Consider the following 8743-nt stretch of genomic DNA (forward strand, 5'->3'; position numbering starts at 1 on the left):
AAGAGAAGAGAAGAGAAGAGAAGAGAAGAGAAGAGAAGAGAAGAAGAATCACTCAGCTTAGACCAGATCCTAACACTTTTTCTCCTTTTTTCTGCTCAAGGTGATTTTGTCAGTTCTAGCTTAAGCAGAGCCAGAGGAGTGTAACACAAGGATCAAATTTTGTTAAAGGCAGGCTATTCCTTGCTTGCATAAAGCAAACAGAATTTCTCTCCAAAAATTTCAGATCTTGATGGTATATTTAAACATTTGCGCTGACAGCAGAACCAGAAAAGAACATCTCTTGGTATAAATCCCAGATGGGTGAGATCCTGAGATCCTGACTCAGTACAGCAGGTTATTTTATGACTTTTCCAATTATACCACAGGATAGATATTCTCAGGCAGAATATGGAGACAAATTGTGCATCAGCAAAAACATACAAGCATCAAGGGTGCTTGTGCACAGTTTTGCAGAGCTGAAAGTTACAATTTATGAGTTCAGATGCTCAAATACAGAAATCTGGTACCACATGCCTGATAGATTTTTCCTTTTTTTCCCCTTATCTGAGGCAACGCTGCGCAAAAACCTAACAATATTTTCCATCAACATTTTCAAACTTCTAGTCTGCCAGGTACATTTGTGAGGAGTGTTAACGCTGAGTAGATTTGTTTGTTTGGCATCTCTTGCCACACTGATACACAAATATATATATATATGCACGCTTACACGTACGTGCCAAGAAAACAGTAGCAATGGTTACATATTTATTTACTTATGTAGACTGTAAATTTTATAATGAGCGAGACTGTAATGGAATCAGTGTGATATTAATGTTATCTTCTTGCCAGGTTAAGTCAGTATGTGCACCGTTTATGCCAGATAAATAATTGTTCCTTAAATCCAAAAACATGTTACCCTGCAGCTGCTCCTACCCGAACCAGAATTTACTGGAACATATCTCATTATTATTTAGTAGAAGGTTGTTTACAGCTTGTGGTGTTTGAGAGTATTTTGATTGCGCAGTATGGTCTTAAACAAAGCAATTCCAGGTAAGTCAAGTATGGGTTAAAAGTAAGAGAAAACAAGTCTGAGCAATTTGCTTTCCAGAAACACAGAGAACAAGTTGTAAATTACAAGGAGGTAAAATCTGTTGCATATAATTATTTCAGTATATTAATTATTCATTGACATGACAACAGAGAGCGGCGTGGCGCTTTCCAGACAAAGCTATGTCTTGCTCACAAACTGTGCACAATTTTAAGGGAAAAGCTCTCCTTCCACAGGCAGCACCATGGAGAGGAGATGGATCAAGTCCTGGGCTTTATATCAGATGGTAAACAGAAAAAGGAGCGACTGTGAGCAAAGATGCAAGCAAGTGAAAAGAAAGACCAGATGTAACCCACTCAAAGATGAAATATTGGAACAGGTTGCCCAAGGAGGCTGTGGATGCCCCATCCCTGCAGGCATTCAAGGCCAGGCTGGATGTGGCTCTGGGCAGCCTGGGCTGCTGGTTGGTGACCCTGTGCATAGCTGGGGGGAGGTTGGAACTGGATGAGCACTGTGGGCCTTTTCAACCCAGGCCATTCTGTGATTCTATGATTCTATGATTCTACATTCTGAAGTTACACAGTAAAAATGAACTGCCTTGAACAGGGACAGGGAGATATTTGAGTTGCCAATAGCTCTGCAAAATAGTACCTAAGTACTATAGGAACTCATCTCTGTCATTCTTTTTCAAAGAATTAACCATCAGTCTAGGAGGCATAAAGATTTCTAAACTAAGTAAAATGTACTTGGTGTATTCAGTGCTGATGAAGCTTCAGCTGGACAAAATATGTCAGTAAGTATATCAGCCCAACAGCATGTGTAGATAGATGCAAGAGAACAAGAACCTTACAGATACAGAAAGTTTAATAATGAGAAATGAAATAAAAGCTGAGAGGTTCAATTAAGGCAAAAGATGCAGCTGCTCTTGAAAAACTTCGGAAACTTGTTCCAGAAGCAAAAACTTTCGTAGAACTCTTTAAAAAAAGATTAAAATAGTATAATAGTGGAAACATCTGCAGAGTTATTTGATACACCACAATGAGCAAAAGAAATACGATATCCTCTTTCATGGAATATGCCAAACTTTTTTGCATTGATCTGAGCTCGTTTCCTGAGCAATGGACCTTCCTACAGGACAGAACTCTGGGCAGCCTGGGTTAGTGTTTGGTGACCCTGCCCACATCTGGGGGGTAGAAACTAGATGATCTTTGAGGTCCTTTTCAACCCAGACCATTCCATGATTCTATGACTCTATGAAGGGCTGTTCCTTTCAAACACACACCACGTAGACTCTTCCTTCATCCATACTCTGATCATATGTTAGAATGGAGGAATGATATTCTAAGCAAGTACTGCTTAGTGAGGGGAGGAAGAGGTATGTTTATGATGCACTGAACATCACTGACAACAACAAACTTTTCCTTCCATCAACATAATGCTCCTGTGGGTGCTGTTGGAAGGATCAGTCCTTGCTCAATCACTCGGATTATCTTGTGACAACTTGGAGACCTGCAATGCTGACAGTGGCTGAAGAAACAAATGTCCTCAAATGTCCTCAAAAATAAAAAGTAAATAATGTACTTCTACTAGGAAGATCAACCCGGAGATCCCTACTCCTCTTGGTAGATTTTAATTTCTTTAGAAGTATTTACAGACTATCTTTTGGCTAAGATACACAGGAATTTGTGAATTCATCAGAAGAGCAACCCACGCATAATCAAGACAAACAAATGTGCCTACTATGTACATAAAGAAAGGAAAACTGTCAATTGCTTCCTGATTTTGCCCACACAAATGATCCTGATACAAAGCAAGGAGAAAGAATGCTGGAGCTGGTAAAATTGTCTAGTAGGTCACCTCGACAATTTCCTGCTGTGGGTGTGATGTGAAATGAGCCTTTCAATGGTAAAAAGACTCTTTAAAGGACAACTTCTTATACCTTCAGTGATTATATGCTCAGAGTGAATATTGGTGGCACATCATGTGTTACCACAAGGTACTGCACTAGATACAGCTGGAGATGGTGGTACCTGTGCTGTTACAGCCACAGAGGTCTGAAGACACTGGCAAGACAAGATTTAGATGAAGACATCTGTTATTTTACAACTGATAGGGTTGGGAAATAAAAAGAAGGAAGGGAAACTTTCAGGCACACACCATCGTCTTCAGGGCTTTATCCAACTGTTTTCAGTTACTTCCTCTTCTAGGCAGAATTTTACCCTTCGATCTCAACCTTCTTGTTGATTTCATCAAATACAGTCATTTTGAAAGGGAAAGAATGGGAGAGGAGAAGTTACATTTCGTGCAGCAAACAACACATGGAGAAAGACCTCAGGCCTGCTTCTGCTCTATACTGAATCTCCTTGGCTACAGTGAATCTGAATTAATTTCAAATGTTCCGAGAGAAAGGAAGAAGAAGAGACTACACTAATTTTTATCAGCTTTCCTTTTTTTTTGTAGCTGACAGACTTTATGAAAAGTACACTTTTGCTTTGTTTCCTACGTGTATAATGAAAAAAAAGATAAAAAAGGTAGGCTAAGTGATATTTAAAAAGACAATTGCAGCAAGCATTTGGGAGAGTTTTCCTTCCTTATTCCTCTATCCCCATCAAATAATTGCTGCAAAGTGCCAGCAGCACACGCTGATAAAGAGTTGTGGAGATGACAGCAACAAGAACAACAGAGAAATGCTCTAACTCAAGAACTACATAGTCCAATCTTGTCGACATGACTAAAATCCTGCTAACTCAAGAAAAATAAAGAATCACAGAATCATAGAATGGCCTGGGTTGAAAAGGACCACTAAGCTCATCTAGTTTCAAGCCCCCTGCTATGTGCAGGATCACCAACCAGCAGACCAGGCTGCCCAGAGCCACATCCAGCTTGGCCTGGAATGCCTCCAGAGATGGGGCATTGCTTGGTCCATTTTGGTTGTAGATTTCCCTTTGCATAGATAAACAGGACAATAGGGTTGCTAGAGTGAGAAGATTCATTCTGATTCAGTTATGCACTTGGGCATCAGCTGAGAAGTAAGTCTTCCTGATGTCCTCTGAGTCAAGTATTTGTGCAGCTTCTCACTGACAAATCCACATTCTTGTTTGCTTTATCGTTTTCTATTACAAATGAGACACTGATAATGAGGGCCTGATGCTGATTGTTTCTGAACAATTTTTTGCACTTCAGATACAAACTTTTAAAAACTGTTTCTGTATTTTTATAGATACACAGTTGCGTTCTGCTGCATTATATCTTATCTGTTAATCGTAACAGATGCCATATGACACATATTCATTCAAGAAGTGATAGTTCCCCATTCCAAGATACTCATTCATAAATATCATGTAGTAATGGAAGGAAACGCCATAATTTACTAATGACAACAGCACAGAAGTACTGTTTATTTTATTTTTCAGGATAAATTTGTGAGTATGCTTCTGTATGTTATTAAGCATAAGCATGCATGAGTGCCTAATAATTTGTCTTACATAAAATATTAATAATGCACTATGCCTTTTATTAGTTTATTATTTATATCTACAGGTGCTGTTCATGGGAGTCTGCAGCTTATATTATACTTCAGTTCTGAAATTCTAGCAGGTTTACAGTCTGTTACAAAGTGAAGATGTAGAAACCTATCTTCCCCCAGCCCTTTTTTTTTTTTTCCCCTAGCAAGCAGCAAACCTAACCATGCAGTTAACTGTGTAGGGGTTTCTCAGCATTATTTAATCCAGTTCATCTCCCAAAGGCCTATAAGCAATTGTAAGTGTTATCCAAATTATCCTCAAATGATCCAATCATTAAACACGGGAGCTAAATACTCCAAGTTCTAAAACTCATTGACACGTGCCAGGAAAAAACATACAGACTTCCTCCCATCGCTCCCCCCAGTTATTTGTTTTTGTCTGTTTCTTTGTTTCATTTATGCGTATAAACTTTGCATCATGTAGAACAGCATGAGCAGCTCTGACATAATATCCCTCACTACAGTGTTCCTGCTAAGGGGACACACACATGCCTGCGTGCACTGAACAATTTAACATGTATACTAAATTATGTACATATGTATATAGATATTATATACGTATATATACATGTATATTACATATATGTATATACATATGTATACTATATATAAAAACAGTAAGACTGGGGAGATGATCAGCAGTTTTTAAGACCAGCTTCTTACCCACCTACAACTTTAAAGATTACTAAGAGCATTAAGAGTTTTAAATGTAGACAACATTGGGAGAAGCAAGGAATTACGATGCAAAACACGATAATATAAATAAGGGAGATTTGAATGGGAAGTCAGCTTTGAATATCGCAAAGATGCAAAATAATCTGAAGTCTCAGCCACTCAGGACTCTAACAAGTTTAGATGTTGTACCGAGGGACATGGTTTAGTGGGGAAATGTTGGTAGTAGGTGAATGGTTGGACTGTATGATCTTGGAGGTCTTTTCTAACTTTGGTGAGACTACGATTCAGTAAGTAGCTACACTGCTATAACCCATAAAGCATCTAGAGGCAGAAGAACAGAAACCTACTTCATTCTTCCTCCATATACACAACCCATAAGAACTTATCATCACTTTGCAAAAACAGCTGTGTGTTGCTGGGTGGGGTGCATGAGTCTGCAAGCTGGAGGAGGCTGTGTGTGTAGTGGGGTGCGTGTGTCTCATAGAGCTTTTAAAGCTCTGTCTGTGGTGTTCCACGCGTGGAAACTGCTTGGGGGAGGGAGAGAGCGGTGTAGGAGGGAGATGATGAGTTCTCCGTGGGGGTGTGCGAGGGATACATTGGCAGTTTAAGCCTGCATGAGCATGCGTGTGTATGAATGTGTTTCCCCACAGCTTGTGCCCTGAGTCTGAAGGATACCGGGGTTCTTCGAAGGATGCTCTGTGTGCTGCGTGTTAGGGAGAGCCAAGACGGTACTGTGCAGATTACAGCAGCCCCGAGCTCAGAATGGAGCAAAAGACAAAGAAAACAACAACAACAACAAATAATACACAACCTCTATCCGAGCAGGATTGAAGAACGGCACAACTCCCAGACCGGATGGGAGCCGTACCATGGGCTGCCCGCAGCCGGGAACGATCCCTTTACAGATCAAAAGAGAAGGAAAAAATAGAAAGGAAAACAAAACAAAACAACAACAAAAGCCAACTACCAACAAACCAACACCCATCCTCACGTCCCTTCCCCAAAGTTATCCCAATGATCTTGATCCCAGCAGGACCCTTTCCTAAGGGAGCCGCCAGAGAAGTGATCGGGGTCCGGGCAGACCTCTGTTCTCAGCCCGCTCCGTTCCCTTCCCCGACCCGAAACTCCCTGAGAGCTGAAACTCGCTGCCCGGTTTGGAGAAGGCGGTGGTTTTAGTCGGCTGGAGATTATCTCAGCTGGAGCCGCGAGAGCCATTAATTAAGCCAGCTATTTAGGATTTTAATGCGATTTAAATTGGCCCTTGGTATTGAGAAGAAAAGAGGAGAAAAAGACAACAGTGCTAATGACAGTGCATTAGGATCTGAGCACAATGGTGGGCTATTACGGGAGTCCCGAGGCTCTTGTAAGGTTCAGAAGAGCCGGGAAAAGGGAAGGAAGAGGACAACAAAAGGAAGACAATGATCTGCCCTGCCTGCGGTCCGGGACATCATCCTCAGAGCCCAGAGCTCCGCCTCTGCTTAGGGCTTAGGGAGGATGGGTGAGTGGGAGCACGGGACCCTTAGGCGCCCTTCTGGGGGAGGAGGTTGGCCTGGTAACTCCAGTTTGCCAGTGCAAGGGGTGGCAATGAGTTTCGTCCCCTCTGCCTCTTCTTCAAACTTGTCTACCCTGGGGTGCCAGGATGAGATCGTGGCAACATCCCAATACTCTCTTCACGCCCGCTGGTCTGTGCCCAAGGTGGAAGGGGAGAACACTCTCCAGGGGAGTTGCTGTAAAGCCCTCAGCCCCCCCCTTCACCTTTCTACTCCAGCCTCTTCCCCAAGTCTCGCCCTTAAGGACTGAATCATTAAGAGGTAGTTTGGAATGTCAAAAATTAAAATTAGGCTAGGGGACATGATCAAGACTTAGCGAGTGCCATTCAAATGAGAGGTGATACCACAACTGAGTACATGAAAGGCAGAGGAAAGAAAGGGGAGCGTGGATCCCCGGATTTTATTGGCAGACTTTGTGGTGACTGATGCTTGAGATATTCAGAGGGTGGATTTGTTCTTTTCTTTCTTTTTTTCCCCCCCTTCTTCTTCTTCCCTTTTTTCTTTGTTTCCTTTCTTTCCTTTCTATATTTTTATTTTTGTTTCAATTTTTTTTTTATTTAATCAAATAAGATCTGATGGTTGTACCTAAGCTAGGCATTAATGCATTAGGATGTCAGTCACCTCTAAGCGATTTGACAAACTCAAGATCTCTTAAAACGTGCAGAGTTCAGATCATATTAATTCCCCAAAAATGTTTTGATTCAAAGTAGTTTGTATTTTATGTTGCCAAGGGCAATCGAAAAAGAGCTATTGCCAATAGGTTGGCCCTTCTCTCTTCATGGCCCAGAGGCGATAGCAGTATTTAAGCTTCTGAAATTAGCCTGGGGCAGGAACGATGGATGATCACAAAGCGAAACAAGAGCTTTTTTTGGAGTTTGCCATCTCGATTTCATAAAACGATGCAGGCCAAATGTCACCGTGTTGTCTTTTTAATCCAAATATATGGAGGTGAGGACACCAAGCCTTCATACACTTCATGTCCGAGGGATGGGAAGGGATGGGTGTGGAAGAGGGTTTGGAGGGCGTTTGAAAAAAAAGCCCTCATCAGAAGAAAAAAAAAAAAAGAAAGAAAGAAAGAAAAAAAAAAGAAAATGGGGAGTAGAGAGAGAAAGAAGAGGAGAAAGAAAGAGAGAAATCAAACAGGAATCTGGCTCTTCTGCTTTTAAAATGGCAACCTAGAGAGGAATTAAAAGGGAATGGGTGTGTAATAAAAGCCTGAGACGATTAATAGGAAAGTATAAGAGGGGAGGGATTTTTTTAATGATTAAAAAACACAGACGACTCCTGTAAATAGAAGCTTCATTTCTTCAAGTGATTTCTTTTGAAACGAGCGATCTGAATATTCAACTTTAAGGCAAAGCTCCACTCTGTATGTACAACATTAATATGATCTCTGCAGAATTTGGTACTCAGAAATATTAACATATCAAAGCCACTGCCTGAGGCTAGAGAAGCTATCGATACACGAGCAGTAGGAAAAGTAAAGATTATTGGTTCTGATGGTTAGAGCAGGGAAGCTCCGGGCTAAATCCTGCACACCATTAACTGAAAGTGATAGCATGGGGATCTCTGCCCTGGAATCGGTGGCAAATATTTTCTCTAGCTAGTAATTAGCTCACCAGCACCTAAGCCTTGCAAAAATCTTTTACTTTCCGAGCCTCATTAAAAGCAAACACCAAATCACTGCACTAAACAATCTAAAAGGCAGCTGATATATATAATGGCAGCCAGAGATGGAAGCAGGGAAGAACCATGTTTGTGATATTTGTCATTCCTATCAGTATTAATACCAGGACTGCAAAGCATGGCGCTTCTTAGAGACTGCTTTATTTTATTTTATTTTATTTTTGGAAAAGTCTACTGAATAGGGTATTCCCATGGGTAAGAACATGGGAAGTTTTCTTTCTCTCTGTCTTTCTTTCTTTCTTTCTTTTCTTTCTTTCTTTCTTTCTTTCTTTTCTTTCTTTC

Source organism: Meleagris gallopavo, chromosome 2 (genome assembly GCF_000146605.3).
Source record: "Meleagris gallopavo isolate NT-WF06-2002-E0010 breed Aviagen turkey brand Nicholas breeding stock chromosome 2, Turkey_5.1, whole genome shotgun sequence".
Taxonomy (NCBI): domain Eukaryota; kingdom Metazoa; phylum Chordata; class Aves; order Galliformes; family Phasianidae; genus Meleagris; species Meleagris gallopavo.